Raw genomic sequence first — 27,863 nt, 5'->3', positions numbered from 1 at the left:
CTTTAATCTGTAACTTGATCGACGACTTCAATATGACACTTTTGAATACTGGGGAAGCGACACGTGTACCTAATCCTCCAGCACGTGAAAGCGTGCTTGACCTATCCCTCTGCTCGACATCACTAGCGCTAGATTGCCAGTGGAAAGTAATCAACGATCCCCACGGTAGTGATCATCTTCCAATCGTTATATCAATTGCTAATGGTTCAACTCCCCCGAACCCAATCAATATTTCCTACGACCTTACACGTAATATTGATTGGAAGAGTTATGAGTCTATTATAGCGCAATCTATCGACACTCACGAGGAACTTCCTCCGGAGGAAGAATACGCGTTCTTAGCTGGCTTGATAATCGACGCCGCGACTCAAGCTCAGACGAAACCGATACCCGGGGTGACGGTTAGACAGCGCCCTCCCAACAAATGGTGGGACAAAGAGTGCTCTGAGCTGTACGCGCGAAGGTCCGCGGCGTATAAGGACTACCGGGAGTACGGCACTGTCAACCTGCTTCGAAAGTACGAGGCACTGGGCAGGCAGATGAAGAGCTTAGTAAAGGCGAAAAAACGCGGGTACTGGCGGCGGTTCGTAAACGCGTTGTCCAGGGAAACAGCGATGAGCACTCTTTGGGATACCGCCAGGCGCATGCGGAACCGTGACGTTTCGAATGAAAGCGAGGAGTATTCAGATCGCTGGATACTCGATTTTGCCAAAAAGGTCTGTCCAGACTCTGTACCGGAACAGAAAACCTTTCGCGACGCGTTTATAGTAACTACGGAAGAGCCTCCATTTTCGATGTTGGAATTTTCAATGGCTCTCCTGTCGTGCAACAATAAGGATCCAGGGTTAGATAGAATAAAATTCAACCTGTTGAAGAATCTACCCGACTCTGCAAAAAGACGCTTGTTGAATTTGTTCAACAAGTTTCTTGAGCTAAATATTGTTCCGCATGACTGGAGAGAGGTAAAAGTCATTGCTATTCGGAAACCCGGGAAACCTGCCTCTGATCACAATTCATATAGGCCGATTGCGATGCTCTCTTGCCTCCGGAAATTAATGGAGAAAATGATCCTCTTACGGTTAGACAAATGGGTCGAAACAAACGGGTTACTTTCAGATACTCAATTTGGCTTTCGCCGGGGCAAAGGGACGAACGATTGCCTAGCGTTGCTTTCTACTGAAACTCAACTAGCCTTTGCTCGAAAAGAGCAAATGGCTTCTGCGTTCATGGATATTAAGGGGGCTTTTGACTCTGTCTCTGTAGAAGTTTTAAGCGCGAAACTTCATTCGCAGGGACTTTCACCAAATTTGAATAACTTTTTGCTCAATTTGTTGTCAGAAAAGCATATGTATTTCTCACATGGCGATTCGACAACTTCCCGAATTAGTTACATGGGCCTCCCCCAGGGCTCATGTTTAAGTCCTCTCTTATATAATTTTTACGTCAATGACATCGATGAATGTCTTGCAAATTCATGCACGCTAAGGCAACTTGCAGACGATAGCGTTGTATCCATTACTGGTGGCAAGGCTAGCGATCTGCAAGGACCATTGCAAGATACCTTAGACAATTTGTCTGAATGGGCTCTTAAGCTGGGTATCGAATTCTCTCCGGAGAAAACTGAGCTGGTCGTTTTTTCTAGGAAGCATAACCCAGCTCAGCTGCAGCTCCTACTAACGGGTAAAACGATCTCTCAGGTTTTAGTCGCTAAATATCTCGGGGTCTGGTTCGACTCTAAATGCACCTGGGCTTGTCATATTAGGTATCTGACACAAAAATGCCAACAGAGGATTAATTTGCTTCGTACGATTACCGGAACTTGGTGGGGTGCTCACCCAGGAGACCTTCTAAGGTTATACCAAACAACGATATTGTCAGTTCTTGAGTACGGCTGTTTCTGCTTTCGCTCCGCCGCGAACACGCACATTATAAAATTAGAGAGAATACAATATCGTTGTTTGCGTATTGCCTTGGGTTGCATGCAGTCGACCCATACGATGAGTCTTGAAGTGTTAGCGGGTATTCTTCCGTTGAAACATCGTTTTTGGAATCTCTCTTACCGGTTGCTAATTCGATGCACAGTTATGAACCCATTAGTAATTGAAAATTCCGAGAGGTTGGTCGACCTTCAATCTCAATCCAGATTTATGACTTTATATTTTGACTATATGGCTCAAGATATTAATCCTTCTTCATACGATTCCTCCAATGTCGCACTTTTAGCTACTTCTAATAATGCTATATTCTTCGACACCACCATGAAACAAGACATTTCTGGTATCCCGGATCAATTGCGACCCCAAGAGATCCCTAAGATTTTTTCCAATAAGTTTAAACATGTTAGTTATGATAAAAGGTTTTTCCCTGACGGATCTAATCTAGATGAGTCCACTGGCTTCGGTGTTTTCCACGAAAATTTTACCGCCTCCTACAAACTCGATGCTCCTGCTTCCGTGTACGTCGCAGAACTTGCTGCTATTCAGTACTCTCTTGGAATCATCGAAACCCTACCCATAGACCACTACTTCATCTTCACAGATAGTCTCAGTGCCATTGAGGCTCTGCGATCAATGAAGCCTGTGAAGCACACCCCGTATTTCCTGGGAAAAATACGGCGGTTTTTAAGTGCTTTAACAGATAAAAATTACCGGGTTACCTTAGCGTGGGTCCCTTCTCATTGCTCGATTCCGGGTAACGAAAAGGCTGACTCTTTAGCTAAGGTGGGTGCTATTGACGGCGATATTTATGAAAGACCAATTGCTTATGATGAATTTTACAGCATTTTGCGTCAGAGAACACTCAACAGTTGGCAATCATCATGGAACTCAGATGAACTGAGACGGTGGCTACATTCCATTTTTCCTAAGGTATCGACGAAAGCATGGTTCAAGGGGTTGGATGTAGGTCGGGACTTCATTCGCGTGATGTCCAGACTTATGTCCAATCACTATACGTTGAACACGCATCTCTTTCATATAGGGCTTGTAGACAGTAATCACTGCGTTTGTGGCGATGGCTACCAGGACATCGAGCATGTTGTTTGGTCGTGTACCGAATACTGTGGTGTTAGGTCTGAGCTTATAGATTCCCTTCGGGCCCGAGGAAAACAACCGAACGTACCCGTTAGAGACATTCTGGGAAGCGGTGATCTCCAGTACATGACACAGCTATACGTGTTCATAAAACACGCTGGTATTAAAATATGAAACTCTTCTATCTATTTGTTAGATTACCATTCCCGCTACACGCTGAAAGAAGATGATACACTAAACTGGAGACACTCAAACGAAGACTCGGTATCTTTATGTTCACGCAGACACCTCAGTCCAAACTGCTCAAATAGAACATCACTGCTTAGCCATGTACAAATAAATAAATCGTATAACTCAATATAGTTAAAATCAAAATTGTAACTCCCATCCTCTCACCTTAAATCCCCACTAGCTCGTAGTCGGCCGCGAGAATAAAGAAAAGGCCTCCCTCTTTTCCCTGCTAATTTAGAATTTAAAAAAAATGTACTTGGCTCAGTTAAACATAAATTGTATCGTGCCGTGTCAAATAAACTAATTAAAAACTCAATCAATCACATACATGAGAAAATTGCGTGGTGGGGCAATACAAACGCGTGGGGGGGCTAAGCCCCCCCTAGCTTCCCCGGTACCTACGGGCCTGGCCTGAAGTGACCAAATACCACCCAATATGTGTATCACCGGATCCAGAATGATGCAAGGAGCTAAAAATTGACCTCAGACACCAGTTTGAATTGTAAATGGCAACTTCTGGGAACAGCCGAAAACAACCGAATACTACTACATATGGATATTCCCGTAATCGAAATGATGTATAGAAGCCAAGCATTGACCCTGGACACCATTTTAAATTCGAAGATGACCACTTTCAGTTTCTAAAAAAACAACGAAAATAACTGAAATGCATTCAATATATTTCCGGAATAGAGGTGATGTACAAAAGCCAAAAGTCGAGGATGTTGTCATTCCGATAAAACCAATCAATTCAAATGATATAAACAAATCGCATGAGATCAATGAAGTTGAAATGTTTAAAATTATTAAATTGAACACAAAAAAAGGCGAGACGAAGTTTGCCGGGTCAGCTAGTTGTTAATAAAACAACGAAAGTCTATTATCTCAAATATTACATGACTTATTTGAACATAACTAGCGTCATACGAACGAGTCATCTCTCAAACTTACAAATAACAAACTTCATAACAATTTGATATGTGGCTCAAAAGTTATGGAAAGGAAAGAAATTCGAAGACTATTTAAAACTATACCTGTGTATCGTTTCGATTCCTGTAGTATTACGTAGAAGAGAAATTATAAAAAAAAAGAAACAAAAAAAAACATCTCAGTAGGTTGGTCAGCTAGAGGAACTCGGTTCAACAATTGTTTAGCTTTCTTGCAATGACCTAACCTTTTACTTACATAAGCTGCGACAAGCAACACAGTCGCAAGAAGTTCAAGAACAACACATTAGGTAAACAGTTATTGACCTTAGTCATGCGCAGCAGAGCAGCAAGGTTTGTGTCAAGTTAATGTTTAGGTTTATGCGCAACGGTAACAATGTTTTGTTTAAAGTTTATGTTTAGGTTTACAAAATAAAGACCGCGGTTGAGGAGCTATCTGGTCTGTTCTGCGGCCAGAGGGATATAATTGGATAATTGAATTGAGTCGAAAAGAGTAGAGATCAAGCCGGTGAGGAGAAACCACGGAGTCCCACCGAAGAAAAAAAAAAGGAAGGTGTAAAGGTAGAGTGTAGTTATAAGTAGTGTAAGTTGATGTGTGAATAAATACCAAGTAAATCGGAAGAAGTTGTTAGTGAAACGCCGAGTGCAATATCACATTAATAGGGAAAAAGCCAGTGCCCCAGCCGCCGCTACATATGGTGACAGCAGGAAAAACACTAGGAAGTGTTAGGAACGCCAGCAATAAAGGACGAAATCAACCGTGCAACATGGAAGTAGGCAAGCTCTGGTGAGTAACTCAAGCCGTTTTTTTGTTTTTTTTTTCTTTTCGTAAGATGTGTGTGATCGCTAGTGATAGATTAAAGTGAAAAAATATAGTAGATGACTAGGTTGGAAGACATTAAAGAATATATTGACAGGGAGTATAAGAACCTCTGCAAGAGCATAAACAGGGCGAGAACACAAACGGGAGTTAATACAAAGAGGCGGTTGCTAGAAGAGCATTTAGAAGAGTTTGAATCTATCCTAAAGAAATATGAAGATAAAATTCCGACAAGAGATTGGAATAAATTAACAGATGACTTTGAGTTCGTTAAGACAAAAGTCAAATTATCTTTGAAAATTTTGAATAGAACAGTTTTAATCCCTGAAAAGGAACGAAAACAACGCCGAAATTCGGAATATTGTCTGGAAATTGTCATTCCAGCATACGAACAGAACGACATATCTGTTTTAGAGATATCACAAGCTTGGGAGGATCTTCCTTTTACTTCGTCATTCAAGCAAGTAGAAAAAGAAAAAAGTGGTAGCTACATAGAAAGTAAATTCCTAGATCATATCAAAGATCTAGAAGAAGAATTTGTGGAAAATAATATTTCCATCAACCAAATAAGTCTAAAGCAAATTGAAGATTTAGACTTAGACGAAACCAGTTTTTGCGTAGTTATAGAGAAATTGAAAAACCGATTTTCGAGAGACAGTTTCTACTTCAATCGGACGTTGAAACCAAAATTCATGATGGCAGACCCAGCACCTTACGAATTTCCAATGGTCATGGCTATGCAATCGATTCCGGAGTTTCATGGGAAGCACGAACAACTTCGTCCATTTCTGATATTAATCGACTAATTCGCAGAAAAAATACCAGAAAAAGAAGATCAGACTCCGCTCTTGAATGTTGTATACACAAAGCTAAGAGGAGAAGCGCTAACGCGACTCACAGAAATAGAAGACGACAACTGGGAGAAAGTTAAAACGAATTTAGAAAGCGCTTTCAATGGAGAATCGACGATAGGATCTCTAATCAAACAAATCGAAACTTTAGTTCAAGGAGATACCGAAAGTTTTGAAAAATACAGAAGTAGGGCTGCAAAACTTTACCACCAAACAACCCAATTGAAAAACCATGATAACGATGACGAATGTTTTGTAGGAGCGTCATTAAGAAGACACTTTTTAGCAGGTCTGAACAGTCGAGCATTAGCGTTTGCAGGAAAATCCCAGAGGGAAAAATCATTTCTAGATTTATTAGAGTGGCTCCAAAAAGAATATGACGATGAAGAAGAACTGAAAGACTTTCATAACAGACTTCACCCTACGAGAATGGTAGGCAGCACACGACAAAACCCTAATAATTATCATTCTAGAGGAAACAATAATCAGCATCAGAACTACAACAATAACATCCGTGGAACTAACAATAATTATTCTAGAGGAAACAATAATCAGCAATATAACTACAATAATAATTTTCGTTGAAGCAATAATCATTATAGAGGGAACAATAATAATTCATGGAATTCTAGAAACTTGAATCAGCAAAATTTTAGAGATAACGGATTTCAAAATGGTTATACGAACAATCGGTACCAGTCTAATGGTTCTTATAATAGAAGCAATTTCAATCAGCCTTCACAACCTCATAACTATCAAGCGTTTAATCAAAATAGAGTATACACTGAAAATAGGGGTGGCACTTATTATCCAAACAACAATTACGATAGAAATCAAAATCAATTTCCTAGACAGGATACAACCGATAGAGGATACAATGAAGGAAGAAACTACAACCAACAAAAAAACTGAATTCTGGGGGTGTCAAATATGGCGTCCAAACACTCCGACATATAGAAAATAACGAACAGAGACGCATTCAGAGGGATACGACCGAATGCAATTATATTTCAGCAAGCGTGACGGAAAATTATCAGAGCAAAATGTGTCAAAGTACTACTAACTTATGGGAAAAGTTTAACACTTACATCCCAGCAAACGAGAAGTTAAGTATCGAATTTACTGTGAATAATCAATTCATTTTAAACATTGCTACGGTCGATAACCCGAGAAAAACAGAACGGTACATGCTAGACACAGGAGCGTACAATAATCTAATTAGATGGAATACCGTTATCAATATGGAATTGGAAAATGTAGATTATACAGATAAGGTATTACTAACAGGGTTTAATTTAACTCAAGAAGAAACATTAGGATCAGTAAAAGTGGGATTATTAATAGGGAATTCATGTTACATGGTTAAATTTTTTATAATGAAAGATTTATGTGTCCCGGCAATCATTGGGGCTCAATTTTTAAAACAATATACAATATATATAAGCGAACAGTTTACTTCAATTATTTTGCGCAAGCCATGTGAAAATGACAATGGGTGTAACAAAGAGCTAAATATGGGAAGCACATATACTGAGGTATTTAATGAAAACAGAGGGTTAATTGAGTGCAAGATAAAGCCGCATTGCAAAGATTCTGAGCTTCAGAAACGTTCTGAACATAAATATACATTATCAAATGAAAAATCATGTCAAACTGAATGCATTGAAGAATATATTGGAGTTAAAAATAATAACGAAAAAGAATGTCAAACTGATTGTTTAGAGGACACATATTTCTAACTCTCTTCTAACATCTAACAGATAAGCACATAGGAATATCTGTAGGAAATGAACAAGATGATTTTAATAGGATGGAACAAGAATTTGATACTTATGAACAAATGAGTGCAGATTACTCGAACAATGATGTGAAGTTATACACGGAAGCAGTTGATGCTGAAGATATAGATTTCAGACAAGACTATAGTCTAGTAGAAAGTAGAAACCTAAGTGAACTGAAAGGAGTAGAAAGAATTTCTAAAGTAATAGACTCACTTAACATGAATCATTTAGAACAACATGATTATACGGTAATGAAGGCTATCATGTCAGAATACAGTGACGTATTCTATTTAAAGGGAGATAAATTGACCATTACAGATGCAGCAATTCAAAATATAGAAACAACTACTAATATACCAATAAATAAAAGACAATATAGATTCCCAGAAAGTACAAAGAAATTAATAAACGAAGAAATTGATGAAATGTACCGTCAAGGTATAATAAGGCCTAGTACGAGTCCATGGAATGCACCAGTACTGTGCATACCTAAGAAAGACTTAGATGCCGACGGAAGTAAGAAATATAGAATTGTGATAGATTTCAGAGAACTTAATTTGATTACTAAACCTTTTGTTTATCCTATACCACTAATCGATGAAATTCTCGATAACCTTGGACATAGCAAATATTTTACTACAGTGGATTTAAAATCAGGCTTTTATCAGGTGCCTATTAACCCAAAAGATGCAGCTAAAACGGCATTTTCAACCCCAAAAGGCCATTATGAATTCACTAGAATGCCTATGGGGCTAAGGAACAGTCCATCAACATTTCAAAGATTGATGAACACAGTACTTTATGAACTTGGGGACATTCAAGCTATTGTTTACTTGGATGACATAATTGTATATGGTAGAACAATTGAAGAACACAACCGAGAATTAGTAAGGGTTCTGAAAGCGTTACGAAAACATAATTTAAAAATTGAGTCAACCAAATGTCAAGTTCTGCGCACCGAAATTAATTATTTAGGACACATAGTTGACGAAAAAGGCATACGCCCAATGAAGGATAACATAACAGCTGTAAGAAATATGCCTATTCCTAAAACAGTAAAGGGAGTGCGATCATTCTTAGGTACGGTAAATTTTTATGGCAAATTCATACCAAAAATTGCAGAAATCAGAAAACCTTTAAACGAATTGTTGAAGAAAAACGTACGTTTCGTCTGGACAGATGAATGTCAGAAAGCGTTTGAAAAATTGAGAGATTTTTTGACATCGGATTCTCTTTTAGTTAGGCCAAATTATAAGGACACTTTTGTTCTAACTACGGATGCAAGTCTTTTCCAGAAACCGGAAGTTGCCATCTTACATACCAAAATTTTGCCTGAGGTCGATTATGAAACATGTTTGGTACTACTAAAAATATTCACCTGCCAAATTTGGTTCCATTTAGTTGGTTAGCTCTCAAGATGTGCAGAAATTTGTGTTTCATTTGTATGGTACCCCTTTCTTCCAAAAGAAGGAGGAGTGTCAAAACATTATTGACATCTTTGTTACCACTAAAAACATTTACCTGCCAAATTTCAATTTCAATTTATTAATTTACCTAGTAGCGAAAAAGCGAACCTTTTCAATTTGCTACTTTCGCGTTACTCAGTTTTCCACAACAATAAACTTAACTAACAATAATAAAATTTGGTTCCATTTATTTGATTAGTTCTCGAGATGTGCAGAAATTTCTGTTTCATTTGTATGGAACCTCTCCTTTCCAGAAAAGGAAGGGGCGTCCAACTTTTATGTACATATTTGTTACCTCTCAAAACATGCCGAATTCGGTTTCATTTGCTTGGTTTGTTCTTGAGATGCCCAGAAATTTGTGTTTCATTTGCATGGAAACCCTCCCTTCCAGAAGAGGGAGGGGTCTCAAACTGTCATAGGAACCTTTATCGGCACCAAAAACTCCTTAATACAAATTTTCACGTCGATCGGTTCGGTAGTTTTCGAGCCTATATGGATCAGACAGACAGACAGACCGGACTGCATTTTTATATGTATAGATTACAACAACAATATTTTAGAACCTAAAGAGTGAATATTCATTTATTGGATTGATGCGTTCATGTAAATCTATTTTTACAAATAAAAGTTTGAATGAGAAAGGCTGGGTCTGACCGCTAGGTGGATTAATTTAGGTTTTTTACTAGAGGTTAGTTTTGCTGTTAAATATACCACAAACTGGCACATAGGGTTGTATATCTCGGGCCCTGAGGCGCCACGGAAATCAGCACACACCCAAACCACATGTTCAATGTATTGATACCCCAATCCACAAGCGTAATAATAACTGTTCGCGAGCCCAATACGCAGGAGATGTGTGTCTTATCCGGTGGACATAATCCGAGACATCACGCGAATGAAGTCTCGTCCTATATCCAACCCCCGAAACCAAGGCAACAAGGCACGCTGCAGCAAGTGCGGAGGCAATCATGCTGAGACCGCTTGCAGTGAGGATACTGAAAAGTGTCTTTACTGCGAGGGAACTCGGCATGACCTTTCGGCGTGTCCCGCGTACAAACAGCGCGAGGAAAAAATGAAGCGTTCCCTCAAGGAACGATCAAAGCGCTCTTTCGCAGAAATGCTGAAGAGTGCTGAGCCACCCTTGACAGGAAACATCTTTTCCTTCTTGCCAACTGATGAGGGTACATCTGACGATCCCGTCGAAGGGTGTTCCTATGCCTTGCCAGAGGGATCTAGGAAGAGAAGAATGCTCAACTCTCCTAATCTTTCTCGCAAAGGTCGTAAGATAACCCCTAGCGGAATGACCAATAAGACAACACAAAAAGGAAGCGGTGAAGAAAAACCGAAGCAAGTACCCCCCGGTTTTAATTTCAAATCAAACCAGGAGTACCCACCGCTTCCTGGGGCACCAAAAACCCCTCGTGCACCCATTTCTCGATCAGAAGATAAAAAAGAAACAGGGTTCATAAAATTTTCTGATATTGTGGACTGGATATTTAAAAACATTCAACATACCAGATCCCCTACAAAATATTCTTCTTGCCCTTCTTCCTACAGTGAAAACCTTTTTGAAGCAACTAGCAGCAACTTGGCCCCTCATTTCAGCTATCATATCTTTCGATGACTAATACGGCGAAAGAGGTTAGGAATTTTATCACTGTATTACAGTGGAATTGCAGAAGTATCATCCCCAAATTCGATCTATTTCCTCATTTAATAAATACATACAATTGTGACGCATTTGCGCTCTGTGAAACCTTTCTCAATTCAAACGATCAACTCAATTTCCACGATTTTAACATTATTCGTCGAGATCGAGACTCACACGGTGGAGGGGTACTTTTAGGGATTAAAAAGTGCTATTCCTTCTTCCGAATCGACCTCCCCTCGATCTCGCATATTGAAGTCGTTGCCATTCAAACGAATATGAATGGAAAAGACCTATGCCTTGTTTCGATATATATTCCTCCATCCGCGCGGATTGAACAGAGGCATATCACTGATATAGCAGAGTTGCTTCCCGCGCCTTTTTTGATATTGGGAGATTTTAATTCTCACTGTTCGCTATGGGGGTCGCTGTACGACGACAACCGATCTTCTTTAATCTGTAACTTGATCGACGACTTCAATATGACACTTTTGAATACTGAGGAAGCGACACGTGTACCTAATCCTCCAGCACGTGAAAGCGTGCTTGACCTATCCCTCTGCTCGACATCACTAGCGCTAGATTGCCAGTGGAAAGTAATCAACGATCCCCACGGTAGTGATCATCTTCCAATCGTTATATCAATTGCTAATGGTTCAACTCCCCCGAACCCAATCAATATTTCCTACGACCTTACACGTAATATTGATTGGAAGTGTTATGAGTCTATTATAGCGCAATCTATCGACACTCACGAGGAACTTCCTCCGGAGGAAGAATACGCGTTCTTAGCTGGCTTGATAATCGACGCCGCGACTCAAGCTCAGACGAAACCGATACCCGGGGTGACGATTAGACAGCGCCCTCCCAACAAATGGTGGGACAAAGAGTGCTCTGAGCTGTACGCGCGAAGGTCCGCGGCGTATAAGGACTACCGGGAGTACGGCACTGTCAACCTGCTTCGAAAGTACGAGGCACTGGGCAGGCAGATGAAGAGCTTAGTAAAGGCGAAAAAACGCGGGTACTGGCGGCGGTTCGTAAACGCGTTGTCCAGGGAAACAGCGATGAGCACTCTTTGGGATACCGCCAGGCGCATGCGGAACCGTGACGTTTCGAATGAAAGCGAGGAGTATTCAGATCGCTGGATACTCGATTTTGCCAAAAAGGTCTGTCCAGACTCTGTACCGGAACAGAAAACCTTTCGCGACGCGTTTATAGTAACTACGGAAGAGCCTCCATTTTCGATGTTGGAATTTTCAATGGCTCTCCTGTCGTGCAACAATAAGGATCCAGGGTTAGATAGAATAAAATTCAACCTGTTGAAGAATCTACCCGACTCTGCAAAAAGACGCTTGTTGAATTTGTTCAACAAGTTTCTTGAGCTCAATATTGTTCCGCATGACTGGAGAGAGGTAAAAGTCATTGTTATTCGGAAACCCGGGAAACCTGCCTCTGATCACAATTCATATAGGCCGATTGCGATGCTCTCTTGCCTCCGGAAATTAATGGAGAAAATGATCCTCTTACGGTTAGACAAATGGGTCGAAACAAACGGGTTACTTTCAGATACTCAATTTGGCTTTCGCCGGGGCAAAGGGACGAACGATTGCCTAGCGTTGCTTTCTACTGAAACTCAACTAGCCTTTGCTCGAAAAGAGCAAATGGCTTCTGCGTTCATGGATATTAAGGGGGCTTTTGACTCTGTCTCTGTAGAAGTTTTAAGCGCGAAACTTCATTCGCAGGGACTTTCACCAAATTTGAATAACTTTTTGCTCAATTTGTTGTCAGAAAAGCATATGTATTTCTCACATGGCGATTCGACAACTTCCCGAATTAGTTACATGGGCCTCCCCCAAGGCTCATGTTTAATTCCTCTCTTATATAATTTTTACGTCAATGACATCGATGAATGTCTTGCAAATTCATGCACGCTAAGGCAACTTGCAGACGATAGCGTTGTATCCATTACTGGTGGCAAGGCTAGCGATCTGCAAGGACCATTGCAAGATACCTTAGACAATTTGTCTGAATGGGCTCTTAAGCTGGGTATCGAATTCTCTCCGGAGAAAACTGAGCTGGTCGTTTTTTCTAGGAAGCATAACCCAGCTCAGCTGCAGCTCCTACTAACGGGTAAAACGATCTCTCAGGTTTTAGTCGCTAAATATCTCGGGGTCTGGTTCGACTCTAAATGCACCTGGGCTTGTCATATTAGGTATCTGACACAAAAATGCCAACAGAGGATTAATTTGCTTCGTACGATTACCGGAACTTGGTGGGGTGCTCACCCAGGAGACCTTCTAAGGTTATACCAAACAACGATATTGTCAGTTCTTGAGTACGGCTGTTTCTGCTTTCGCTCCGCCGCGAACACGCACATTATAAAATTAGAGAGAATACAATATCGTTGTTTGCGTATTGCCTTGGGTTGCATGCAGTCGACCCATACGATGAGTCTTGAAGTGTTAGCGGGTATTCTTCCGTTGAAACATCGTTTTTGGAATCTCTCTTACCGGTTGCTAATTCGATGCACAGTTATGAACCCATTAGTAATTGAAAATTCCGAGAGGTTGGTCGACCTTCAATCTCAATCCAGATTTATGACTTTATATTTTGACTATATGGCTCAAGATATTAATCCTTCTTCATACGATTCCTCCAATGTCGCACTTTTAGCTACTTCTAATAATGCTATATTCTTCGACACCACCATGAAACAAGACATTTCTGGTATCCCGGATCAATTGCGACCCCAAGAGATCCCTAAGATTTTTTCCAATAAGTTTAAACATGTTAGTTATGATAAAAGGTTTTTCCCTGACGGATCTAATCTAGATGAGTCCACTGGCTTCGGTGTTTTCCACGAAAATTTTACCGCCTCCTACAAACTCGATGCTCCTGCTTCCGTGTACGTCGCAGAACTTGCTGCTATTCAGTACTCTCTTGGAATCATCGAAACCCTACCCATAGACCACTACTTCATCTTCACAGATAGTCTCAGTGCCATTGAGGCTCTGCGATCAATGAAGCCTGTGAAGCACACCCCGTATTTCCTGGGAAAAATACGGCGGTTTTTAAGTGCTTTAACAGATAAAAATTACCGGGTTACCTTAGCGTGGGTCCCTTCTCATTGCTCGATTCCGGGTAACGAAAAGGCTGACTCTTTAGCTAAGGTGGGTGCTATTGACGGCGATATTTATGAAAGACCAATTGCTTATGATGAATTTTACAGCATTTTGCGTCAGAGAACACTCAACAGTTGGCAATCATCATGGAACTCAGATGAACTGAGACGGTGGCTACATTCCATTTTTCCTAAGATATCGACGAAAGCATGGTTCAAGGGGTTGGATGTAGGTCGGGACTTCATTCGCGTGATGTCCAGACTTATGTCCAATCACTATACGTTGAACACGCATCTCTTTCATATAGGGCTTGTAGACAGTAATCACTGCGTTTGTGGCGATGGCTACCAGGACATCGAGCATGTTGTTTGGTCGTGTACCGAATACTGTGGTGTTAGGTCTGAGCTTATAGATTCCCTTCGGGCCCGAGGAAAACAACCGAACGTACCCGTTAGAGACATTCTGGGAAGCGGTGATCTCCAGTACATGACACAGCTATACGTGTTCATAAAACACGCTGGTATTAAAATATGAAACTCTTCTATCTATTTGTTAGATTACCATTCCCGCTACACGCTGAAAGAAGATGATACACTAAACTGGAGACACTCAAACGAAGACTCGGTATCTTTATGTTCACGCAGACACCTCAGTCCAAACTGCTCAAATAGAACATCACTGCTTAGCCATGTACAAATAAATAAATCGTATAACTCAATATAGTTAAAATCAAAATTGTAACTCCCATCCTCTCACCTTAAATCCCCACTAGCTCGTAGTCGGCCGCGAGAATAAAGAAAAGGCCTCCCTCTTTTCCCTGCTAATTTAGAATTTAAAAAAAATGTACTTGGCTCAGTTAAACATAAATTGTATCGTGCCGTGTCAAATAAACTAATTAAAAACTCAATCAATCACATACATGAGAAAATTGCGTGGTGGGGCAATACAAACGCGTGGGGGGGCTAAGCCCCCCCTAGCTTCCCCGGTACCTACGGGCCTGGCCTGAAGTGACCAAATACCACCCAATATGTGTATCACCGGATCCAGAATGATGCAAGGAGCTAAAAATTGACCTCAGACACCAGTTTGAATTGTAAATGGCAACTTCTGGGAACAGCCGAAAATAACCGAATACTACTACATATGGATATTCCCGTAATCGAAATGATGTATAGAAGCCAAGCATTGACCCTGGACACCATTTTGAATTCGAAGATGACCACTTTCAGTTTCTAAAAAACAACGAAAATAACTGAAATGCATTCAATATATTTCCGGAATAGAGGTGATGTACAAAAGCCAAAAGTCGAGGATGTTGTCATTCCGATAAAACCAATCAATTCAAATGATATAAACAAATCGCATGAGATCAATGAAGTTGAAATGTTTAAAATTATTAAATTGAACACAAAAAAAGGCGAGACGAAGTTTGCCGGGTCAGCTAGTTGTTAATAAAACAACGAAAGTCTATTATCTCAAATATTACATGACTTATTTGAACATAACTAGCGTCATACGAACGAGTCATCTCTCAAACTTACAAATAACAAACTTCATAACAATTTGATATGTGGCTCAAAAGTTATGGAAAGGAAAGAAATTCGAAGACTATTTAAAACTATACCTGTGTATCGTTTCGATTCCTGTAGTATTACGTAGAAGAGAAATTATAAAAAAAAAAGAAACAAAAAAAAACATCTCAGTAGGTTGGTCAGCTAGAGGAACTCGGTTCAACAATTGTTTAGCTTTCTTGCAATGACCTAACCTTTTACTTACATAAGCTGCGACAAGCAACACAGTCGCAAGAAGTTCAAGAACAACACATTAGGTAAACAGTTATTGAACTTAGTCATGCGCAGCAGAGCAGCAAGGTTTGTGTCAAGTTAATGTTTAGGTTTATGCGCAACGGTAACAATGTTTTGTTTAAAGTTTATGTTTAGGTTTACAAAATAAAGACCGCGGTTGAGGAGCTATCTGGTCTGTTCTGCGGCCAGAGGGATATAATTGGATAATTGAATTGAGTCGAAAAGAGTAGAGATCAAGCCGGTGAGGAGAAACCACGGAGTCCCACCGAAGAAAAAAAAAAGGAAGGTGTAAAGGTAGAGTGTAGTTATAAGTAGTGTAAGTTGATGTGTGAATAAATACCAAGTAAATCGGAAGAAGTTGTTAGTGAAACGCCGAGTGCAATATCACATTAATAGGGAAAAAGCCAGTGCCCCAGCCGCCGCTACATATGGTGACAGCAGGAAAAACACTAGGAAGTGTTAGGAACGCCAGCAATAAAGGACGAAATCAACCGTGCAACATGGAAGTAGGCAAGCTCTGGTGAGTAACTCAAGCCGTTTTTTTGTTTTTTTTTTTCTTTTCGTAAGATGTGTGTGATCGCTAGTGATAGATTAAAGTGAAAAAATATAGTAGATGACTAGGTTGGAAGACATTAAAGAATATATTGACAGGGAGTATAAGAACCTCTGCAAGAGCATAAACAGGGCGAGAGCACAAACGGGAGTTAATACAAAGAGGCGGTTGCTAGAAGAGCATTTAGAAGAGTTTGAATCTATCCTAAAGAAATATGAAGATAAAATTCCGACAAGAGATTGGAATAAATTAACAGATGACTTTGAGTTCGTTAAGACAAAAGTCGAATTATCTTTGAAAATTTTGAATAGAACAGTTTTAATCCCTGAAAAGGAACGAAAACAACGCCGAAATTCGGAATATTGTCTGGAAATTGTCATTCCAGCATACGAACAGAACGACATATCTGTTTTAGAGATATCACAAGCTTGGGAGGATCTTCCTTTTACTTCGTCATTCAAGCAAGTAGAAAAAGAAAAAAGTGGTAGCTACATAGAAAGTAAATTCCTAGATCACAAAGAGCTAAATATGGGAAGCACATATACTGAGGTATTTAATGAAAACAGAGGGTTAATTGAGTGCAAGATAAAGCCGCATTGCTTCAGAAACGTTCTGAACATAAATATACATTATCAAATGAAAAATCATGTCAAACTGAATGCATTGAAGAATATATTGGAGTTAAAAATAATAACGAAAAAGAATGTCAAACTGATTGTTTAGAGGACACATATTTCTAACTCTCTTCTAACATCTAACAGATAAGCACATAGGAATATCTGTAGGAAATGAACAAGATGATTTTAATAGGATGGAACAAGAATTTGATACTTATGAACAAATGAGTGCAGATTACTCGAACAATGATGTGAAGTTATACACGGAAGCAGTTGATGCTGAAGATATAGATTTCAGACAAGACTATAGTCTAGTAGAAAGTAGAAACCTAAGTGAACTGAAAGGAGTAGAAAGAATTTCTAAAGTAATAGACTCACTTAACATGAATCATTTAGAACAACATGATTATACGGTAATGAAGGCTATCATGTCAGAATACAGTGACGTATTCTATTTAAAGGGAGATAAATTGACCATTACAGATGCAGCAATTCACAATATAGAAACAACTACTAATATACCAATAAATAAAAGACAATATAGATTCCCAGAAAGTACAAAGAAATTAATAAACGAAGAAATTGATGAAATGTACCGTCAAGGTATAAAAAGGCCTAGTACGAGTCCATGGAATGCACCAGTACTGTGCATACCTAAGAAAGACTTAGATGCCGACGGAAGTAAGAAATATAGAATTGTGATAGATTTCAGAGAACTTAATTTGATTACTAAACCTTTTGTTTATCCTATACCACTAATCGATGAAATTCTCGATAACCTTGGACATAGCAAATATTTTACTACAGTGGATTTAAAATCAGGCTTTTATCAGGTGCCTATTAACCCAAAAGATGCAGCTAAAACGGCATTTTCAACCCCAAAAGGCCATTATGAATTCACTAGAATGCCTATGGGGCTAAGGAACAGTCCATCAACATTTCAAAGATTGATGAACACAGTACTTTATGAACTTGGGGACATTCAAGCTATTGTTTACTTGGATGACATAATTGTATATGGTAGAACAATTGAAGAACACAACCGAGAATTAGTAAGGGTTCTGAAAGCGTTACGAAAACATAATTTAAAAATTGAGTCAACCAAATGTCAAGTTCTGCGCACCGAAATTAATTATTTAGGACACATAGTTGACGAAAAAGGCATACGCCCAATGAAGGATAACATAACAGCTGTAAGAAATATGCCTATTCCTAAAACAGTAAAGGGAGTGCGATCATTCTTAGGTACGGTAAATTTTTATGGCAAATTCATACCAAAAATTGCAGAAATCAGAAAACCTTTAAACGAATTGTTGAAGAAAAACGTACGTTTCGTCTGGACAGATGAATGTCAGAAAGCGTTTGAAAAATTGAGAGATTTTTTGACATCGGATTCTCTTTTAGTGAGGCCAAATTATAAGGACACTTTTGTTCTAACTACGGATGCAAGTGATTATGCAATTGGAGCGGTATTATCAAATGAAAAAACTTTAGATAAACCTATAGCGTACGCCAGTCGTGGGCTAACAGGTGCTGAAATTAAGTATCACACAATTGAAAAAGAACTGCTCGCCATCGTTTGGGCGGTAAACAGATTCAAACATTACATATACAATCAAAAATTCATAGTTTATACTGATCACAGACCTTTGGTTTCGATTTGGCGGCTGAAGGAAACTTCACCAACGCTAACCAGATTGATACTAAAATTACAAGGTCTCGAATGTGACATACGGTATAAGCAAGGAAAAGATAATGTTGTTGCAGATTTTTTATCACGTCTTAATCCAGATGTATCATGTGTTGCAGTTATTACTAGAAAACAAAAACGAGAGGAAGAAAAACAACAACTACAGCAGCAGCAAGTTAATGAAGCAAATCAAAGCCAACAAATCATCGACGAGTCAGGTAGATTTACTCTGTTCAAAAGAAAGCAAGAAACTAGTTGGAACCCACACATGGATGGGTTGGAAAACATTGACTTTAGCTTCGATGACTATCCCGAAGAAACAAAGGGATTGAGTTACGATGACTTTGCAGAAGCTCTGAATCATAATATACTTGATTTTAAGAGATTGATTTTTTCCAAAGAGAAAATCGATGTAGACAAAGTTGATGCTACTTTCATGATCGTCAATAGTAGATCGGCTTACAAAGAACTGAGTGAATTTGTAGACCTGCCTCATGGGCTGAAAGACTATTTGAACGGTAGAATATTTTCAATACCAAACCGCAAGTTATGGGGTTTAATTCTAAATGGTACTAAACGTTCAGGAATAGATACAGCAGTCTTATTCGAAGGACTGGTGGATGCATTCCAAAACTGCCCAGAATACGTGAAAGAAGCAAGAAATATTCAAATAATAGCTTTCAGAAATTTACAAGTTCCACCAGAAGCAAACGTTTTAAAATTTATAGCAGAAAAAATTGACAAAGTTTTCACCCTATATGCTCCGAATAAAGATCGTATGTGGGTAAGACCAGAGGATAGAGAAACAGTTTTAAAGGAGTTTCATGATTGTCCATTAGGAGGACATGTAGGAAGTAAACGTATGCTGAAACGTATTAGCCCTATGTTTCAGTGGGACAATATGAGGAAAGACGTAGAAAATTATGTCAAACAATGCGAATCGTGCCAAAAGAATAAAATATGGATGGCGAACAAAATTCCAATGAAAATTACAACAACTTCGTCTGAACCCTTTCAAAAAATTTTTATGGATATTGTCGTACTCCCCGAATCCAACTCTGGGAATAGATACGGTCTGGTGATTCAAGATGACTTAGCAAGATATCTTACAGTCGAGGCAATGGAAAATCAGAAAAGCTATACTGTAGCTAAAACCTTTGTAGAAAATTTCATTTGCAAATTTGGCACACCAATGGAAGTAGTTACAGATCAAGAAGCAAATTTTGTTAGTAATTTAATGAAAAATGTTTGTAAAATATTAAAAATAAAGAAGATAACAACTTCTGCGTATCATCCGCAAGCTAATTTAGTTGAACGATCAAACAGAGAGCTAAAGACATATCTTAGACAGTATGTGGGAAGTGATCCAGGTTCTTGGGATCAACTTCTTCCCTATTTTATGTTCGAATACAATACAACAATGAACTCATCTACGGGATTTACACCGTTTGAGTTAGTTTACGAAAAAAGTGCTCGGATTCCAAATTCCGTATATAAACTACAGGATATGGAATTGACTTATGGGGATTACATCTACGAAATGAAAGCCAGTTTTAAAAGGCTTCATGATACTGCGAAAGAAAATCTAATAGTATCGAAACAAAAACGGAAAGAAATATACGATAAGACATCTAAAGAATGGCAACCGATGTGGGGAGAGTTGGTACTGGTTAAGGCAGTCCCAATAGGAACAGGCCAAAAATTACAAACGCTATGGAGAGGACCCTATGAGGTCGTCGATCTACCAAGTGAACAAACTACTATTATAAAAAACGGAAAGAAGTTAGAGAAGATACACAATAATCGCCTCCGAAAATATTTCGAGTAAATTCAAGTTCCACGTTATGTACTAGCTCATCGGTAGTTTTAGGATTTAATTTTGGTACAATTCCAAAATTAGTTAAACCAAGGAAAGAGTATAACGAGCGAAAAAAAAAAAAAAACAAGAGGTTTAATCCAAACCAAGCAAGAAAGTGATATTGAATTTATGAAAAATTTCACTATTTTATACAGAGTGTAAATTTTATAAGCCCTTATGAATAGCAACAAAATAATTATGATTATAAAATGAGTGACAGAGTGATGAAGTATCTAAATAAGCGATAGTTTAGAATGAAAAAAAAAAAAATAAAAATATTTAAATTAAGCAGTTCAACTCTTTGGAGGCGATCGATGAAAAGGGGACATCAAATTAATTGAAACCGAAATATGTTAATCCGGTGTTGGGAGAAATAACCCCCGGTTGACAATTTAAAAAAAAAAAAAAAAGGTTCTGAAGAATAAAAAGTGTAAATAAAACTGAAAAAATCAGTCCGGTGTTGGGAGAAATAACCCCCGGCAGAGTAAGTCCGGTGTTGGGAGAAATAACCCCCGGCAGAAAACCAAGTATTACAAAAAACAAAAGGATATGAAATAGACAATGAAGTAAAAATAAGTAATAAAGTAATTATAAAACGGGGAAATGATAAGCAAAATAAAATGAAGTAAGACGAAAGAAGGTTAATATGACAATGAGATTCAAGCAATCCATTTGTGAAGTAAGACGGAAGAAAAGTTATGTGGCAATGAGATTCAAGCAATCCATTTGTAAAGGAATAAAGAGATTTATTATATACAGGGGAAAAAATATATATATGAAGAAGAAAATTTTAATGTGACAAAGAAAAAAATCAATGTGGGAATAAATATAGATTAGAAAGTGAGAAAATGTAAGACTTGTAAAAGATACTGAAGCTGAAAAGAAAGTATGAAGAGTAGCGGCAAAAGAATCCAGACAAAGATTCTTAATGTTCGACACCGGAAGAAGAGCGCGATAAAGGCTTAAAAATAATGAACAATATCATAATGTTTTATTGATATTCAATTAAAAAAAAAAAAAAACTAAATGACATGACATGGGAAATAGCAAAATGGAAAAGTAATCAAAATTAAAGTATGAGAAGAAATAGGACTAGAAATAATACAGGCAGACTCAAATGATGACTAATGGCGATTATAGGGTAAATTGAGTTAATTTCAGATGGAAGCGCGTGTGAATGTTTGAGAATGGGTGGTCAAGGGATCGCAACCCGGAATGAAAGATAATAATAAGGGATCGCTACCCAGAGTGTTTGAGGCGTGGATTTGTGTGAGTGGGTTTAGATTTTTATAGGTCAATTGGTACAGTAGGGTAAAGACGTGAGTAAAGAATTTAATCCAAGACAAGATTATGACCGCGTGCAATACATAGACAATACATTAAAAGACGTGCTTCTCTTTGGATTACAGGGTCGTTTTGCTGGTAACACTAGTACCAGTTCATGGGGGATTGGTCATGGAGCAGTTAAATGACCCACTATTGAGAATGGGAACCTATACGTTGGAGGTAAGAGTCCCTATAAATGAATTAGAAAATGGTATTATGGCTTTAGAAAAAACAGCGCAAAATTTCAATTTCACCTGTGAGTTGCTAACACAAAGAATTTCAAAAACCAGGTGCAATCAAATTACTAGCGAGTTGTGGTCAGCGCTGAGTAAACGTAAAAGTTCAGGCGAGTTTATAAAGAGCGTTTTTCCAAATCGGAACAAAAGGGGAATCATTACGGCTGTCGGAGGCATGGATTCTGACGACAGGGTTAGGATTGACACAAACATAGACAGGCTTAGGAAAAATGAAGAGTCTCTAAGAACGTCAATTACTCATCAAACTGGAACACTAGATGCCATGTATAAATTTGTTGATAGTTCAATGTATCACGTTGATGATAAAATTAAAAAAATCATGAACAATTTCAACACGATTAGAAAAATGGTACAGGATGACTTGAATTTCACTAGTACTATTCAGAATATATTATACTTGGAATCAGAATTGATGGAAATTGGGTTTCAACTTCAAACTCTAATAAATAATTTAAAAGATCAACAACATATTATTATTGAAATTCTACTGGGGAACACAAAAGGGGTGTCCGAAATGATGCAATTAGTTGAAATATCGGAGCTAGTATCGCTGTTGCATGAAGCCGAAGATAAACTACCGAATGGGTTGGCGTTTCCGGGAGATAGTAAGAGCGATATCCTTTCTGGACTCCTCTCAATCATTGAAATATCTTATGAGCCTTTGAATAATCAAATCTTAATGTTAAAGTTGAATATCCCTTTAGTGTCTAAACAAAAACTCGTGGCTTTCAGGGGGGTGTTTGTCCCACAAGTGAATGGAACATATGTGGTAGCAATTAAGATGGATGATGATATATTAATCAAGGAAGTTGAAAAGAACTGGGGCTTTGTAATATCAAGTGCACAGTACGAAGAGTGTCTAAGTTTTGCACAAAATAAAATATGCAATTTAAGTGCAGTCGAAGTAAAACTATCTTCAGAAAAACAAGTGTTTACTTAATCTGTACTTCAGGAACTCTACGGAAAGTTGTAGCATAAGAATTTTGAAAATAAATCATGATGTCTGGTTTGCTAGTGAGGAACCTAACGTATGGGAATATGTGACCCCGGACGAAATGGAGATTGTCATTTTTCATGGAATGAATCGGTCTCATATGATTATTAGAGGATCTGGTAAAATCAGACTGACGCCGGGTATGAGAATTAAAACGGATAGTGTTAAAATATCGTTCACGAATGTATCATTGTCAGATAAACTGGCCGTGTATACTAACGTACACTATAACATATTGAATTTTACTTTAGATAGCTGGCGAATGAAATTTATCCCATCTTTAGATAAAAACACTTCTGTACTATCGGTTTATGATAGGAAAAAGTTGTTTGATTTAGGAGTGGACATAGAGGATTTGAAAAGAGAAAGACCATTTTTAGAGAACATGCTATACTCACCTTTGTCCTCGGGGTGGAGAATTGGTGGTTTAACAACAGTAGGAGTAATAGTGTTGATAAGTTTGTATATTTTTGCATGCAGAAGAAACAATTCGTTCAAAGATAGCTCTCAAAGACCGGTAGTAAATATAAAAGATATCGAGATAATACATCATACACCAACTCAGAAAACAGTAGCAAACCGAAACAATGACATCCAGGAAGTTTTCGAAAATCCGAATTTAGTACGATTTGGTGATATACTTTTGAACAACGACCCTCGTAACTACCAAACTGTGGTGGAAATGGAGGATGAATTATTACAAATAGAAAACTATTTGGAACCACGGCAGGATGAATTTACGAAAAATATCCACGTAGCAGAAATTACAGAAATAAAGGAAGCAAATAAGTCGGAAATACTCCCACTACGAGACATAATAGAAGCACAGGTAATAAACAAAGAGCCGCAAGGAGCTCCTAAGGAAGATAAATCAGATAAAATAGCAGTTAGTAACAAGAAAAGTATCAACAAAATCAGGTGGTAGGGGTACATCATGTATTTACAAATATATAACCTTTTTATGAGACTAATTACAGAACCCACCTACAACCAGGAAACAAAAAAGGGGCAAGAGACACAACAATTTCGAGCGTTGCGAAACCCTTTAAAAAAAAAAAAAAAAAAACACTAATGGATATGGTATGTATAAGTGCTGATACATGGGAATGTAAGTAATGCCCGACATTTTATTTAGCTTATATTGCTGTGTCTCGAAAAAAAAAAATATAATATTGCTGTCTCGAAAAAAAAAAAAAAAACCAAATAAATATAATTTGTATTTTTTTTCCAAGACGTCAAAGGTCTGAAAAGTTTCAAATCAAATATTTTGAAAAAAAAAGAAGCAAAATCTGAAGTACTAGAACCGAGTTTCAAATCAAATGTTTTGGAAAAAAAGAAGCAGAAGTACTAGAACCAGGTTTTGAAGCGCAAAAAAAAAAAAAAAAAAAAAAAAAAAAATATATATATATATATATATATATATATATATATATATATATATATATATATATATATATATATATATATATATATATATATATATATATATATATATATATATATATATATATATATATATACGATTCAGAATAAGGAAAAATAGTAAAGAGAAATAACGAATTTAAAACAAAAAAAAACCCTAAAAAGATCAGATTTTTCAATATCCTCGAAGTACGAGATGGAGAGAGATGAGCAACAAGCGAAATACGAGATGGCGAGAGATGAGCAACAAGCGAAGTACGAGATGGCGAGAGATAAGCAACAATCGAATCGAAAGACGAACCATGCGGAAGACAATCAATTGACGGTGGTGGGTCGGTGGTCATCAAGAAAGAAATGTCAGCGAGCAGAGATTGATAGTAGGAAAATCAAATACATGGTTGAACCTGGTTGCAATATTAGAGGTTTGCCGACACACAAATATTAAGCTCAGAGAATAGAATGTTCAAGTTGTGACTTATACACAAAAGTTTGCATAAGCATTTTTCATATTGATCAAGAAAATCTTTACCACAAGGTAATTACTCGTATGAAAGTTTCTGAAGTTATGAAATACGTCCAACAGCACATCGCGTTGAGTTTCGGCAGCAGTACCAAGTCTTTGCCGGTTTAAGAAACCCGGAAGAAATGGAGCTAAAGATTGGAGTAATTATACTTCACTTCGCAAAATAATCAACACATGACGCATGAGAAGATCACAACAGGATACAGTTTCAGTCACCGAAAACAACTTGCGAGGGCTAAATCATATCACGTAGCAACCGATCACCGTCACTATAATCAACCGTGAAAACCAGGATGCAACGAAAACCCAATATATAGGCACGAAGCACCTAAACCACCCACACCCAATATTGAACATCGACCAAATGGTAAGTCAGAATACAGGAAGGCGGTGGAGAGCCCGGCGGCAAGAAATGGGAAAGCCCGGAAGGAAGACACGGAATGGAGTACGCTTGAGGATCATCGTAAGGTTAGGGAATGTAGAAAATTTAAAGTGTAATATAGGGAATTTTAAGTACCACCATATACCCCACTAGAACTTCCCGCGCTATCATCTTGATAACTATCATTATCAAGCTCAATAATTATGGGGATATGTATCGTTTCGATTTCTGTAGTATTACGTAGAAGAGAAATTATAAAAAAAAAGAAACAAAAAAAAACATCTCAGTAGGTTTGTCAGCTAGAGGAACTCGGTTCAACAATTGTTTAGCTTTCTTGCAATGACCTAACCTTTTACTTACATAAGCTGCGACAAGCAACACAGTCGCAAGAAGTTCAAGAACAACACATTAGGTAAACAGTTATTGACCTTAGTCATGCGCAGCAGAGCAGCAAGGTTTGTGTCAAGTTAATGTTTAGGTTTATGCGCAACGGTAACAATGTTTTGTTTAAAGTTTATGTTTAGGTTTACAAAATAAAGACCGTGGTTGAGGAGCTATCTGGTCTGTTCTGCGGCCAGAGGGATATAATTGGATAATTGAATTGAGTCGAAAAGAGTAGAGATCAAGCCGGCGAGGAGAAACCACGGAGTCCCACCGAAGAAAAAAAAAAGGAAGGTGTAAAGGTAGAGTGTAGTTATAAGTAGTGTAAGTTGATGTGTGAATAAATACCAAGTAAATCGGAAGAAGTTGTTAGTGAAACGCCGAGTGCAATATCACATTAATAGGGAAAAAGCCAGTGCCCCAGCCGCCGCTACACCTGCTTTAATCAATATATGTGGCCTCAACATAATTTAAATGTGGTATCGTACTATTTGAACGTTCCAAACTCATTGATTCCTTGCGATGTGTTTAAAGTCTGCAAATGCACGACAAATCGGCCATTGGATATGATCAAAGTCAAATAACAAGTCGTTTGAAATGATTGATTTCATCGAAATGAAAACATCCTCGACTTTTGGCTTCTGTACATCGTCTTAATTCTGAATACATTCATATTGGGTAGTATTCGGTCATTTTCAGCAAATTTTCTGGCATCAATCTTACACCGGAAATTCCCATATTGGGAGGTATTTAGTCATTTTGGTTGTTTTCCAGAAATTAAGAGTGGCCGTCATCAAATTCAAAATGGTTTCCAGGGTTGATGTTTGGTTTCTATGCATCATCTCGATTACGGAAATATCCATATTGAGTATTATTCGGTCTTTTTCGACTGTTTCCTATAAGTTGCCATTTAGCAATGCAAAATGGTGCCTGAGGTCAATTGTTAGCTCATTACATCATTCTGGTTCCAGAGATACTCATATTGGATGGTATTTGGTTATTTTAGGCTGTTTTTCTGGTTTTAGAGGTAACAAATATGTCCATAATGGTTCGACGCCACTACCTCTTCTAGAAGCACATGTTCCTGGTAAACAGCTCAAAATGATCGAATGACACCCAATACCGGAAGTCGCAATCTTAGAATTCAAAATGGTATCTGTGGTCGATTTTAGCTCCTGTGTATCATTCTAGTTCCGGATATTATTATATTGGATCGAAATCGGCCATTTTTGGCCTCTTTTCCAGAAACCGGAAGTTGCCATCTTACATACCAAAATTTTGCCTGAGGTCGATTATGAAACATGTTTGATACTACTAAAAATATTCACCTGCCAAATTTGGTTCCATTTAGTTGGTTAGCTCTCAAGATGTGCAGAAATTTGTGTTTCATTTGTATGGTACCCCTTTCTTCAAAAAGAAGGAGGAGTGTCAAAACATTATTGACATCTTTGTTACCACTAAAAACATTTACCTGCCAAATTTCAATTTCAATTTATTAATTTACCTAGTAGCGAAAAAGCGAACCTTTTCAATTTGCTACTTTCGCGTTACTCAGTTTTCCACAACAATAAACTTAACTAACAATAATAAAATTTGGTTCCATTTATTTGATTAGTTCTCGAGATGTGCATAAATTTCTGTTTCATTTGTATGGAACCTCTCCTTTCCAGAAAAGGAAGGGGCGTCCAACTTTTATGTACATATTTGTTACCTCTCAAAACATGCCGAATTCGGTTTCATTTGCTTGGTTTGTTCTTGAGATGCCCAGAAATTTGTGTTTCATTTGCATGGGAACCCTCCCTTCCAGAAGAGAGAGGGGTCTCAAACTGTCATAGGAACCTTTATCGGCACCAAAAACTCCTTAATACAAATTTTCACGTCGATCGGTTCGGTAGTTTTCGAGCCTATATGGATCAGACAGACAGACAGACCGGACTGCATTTTTATATGTATAGATTACAACAACAATATTTTAGAACCTAAAGAGTGAATATTCATTTATTGGATTGATGCGTTCATGTAAATCTATTTTTACAAATAAAAGTTTGAATGAGAAAGGCTGGGTCTGACCGCTAGGTGGATTAATTTAGGTTTTTTACTAGAGGTTAGTTTTGCTGTTAAATATACCACAAACTGGCACATAGGGTTGTATATCTC

This window comes from Wyeomyia smithii, chromosome 1 (genome assembly GCF_029784165.1).
Source record: "Wyeomyia smithii strain HCP4-BCI-WySm-NY-G18 chromosome 1, ASM2978416v1, whole genome shotgun sequence".
NCBI classification, from domain to species: Eukaryota; Metazoa; Arthropoda; class Insecta; order Diptera; family Culicidae; genus Wyeomyia; species Wyeomyia smithii.
Note: the sequence above shows the minus strand (reverse complement) of the source record.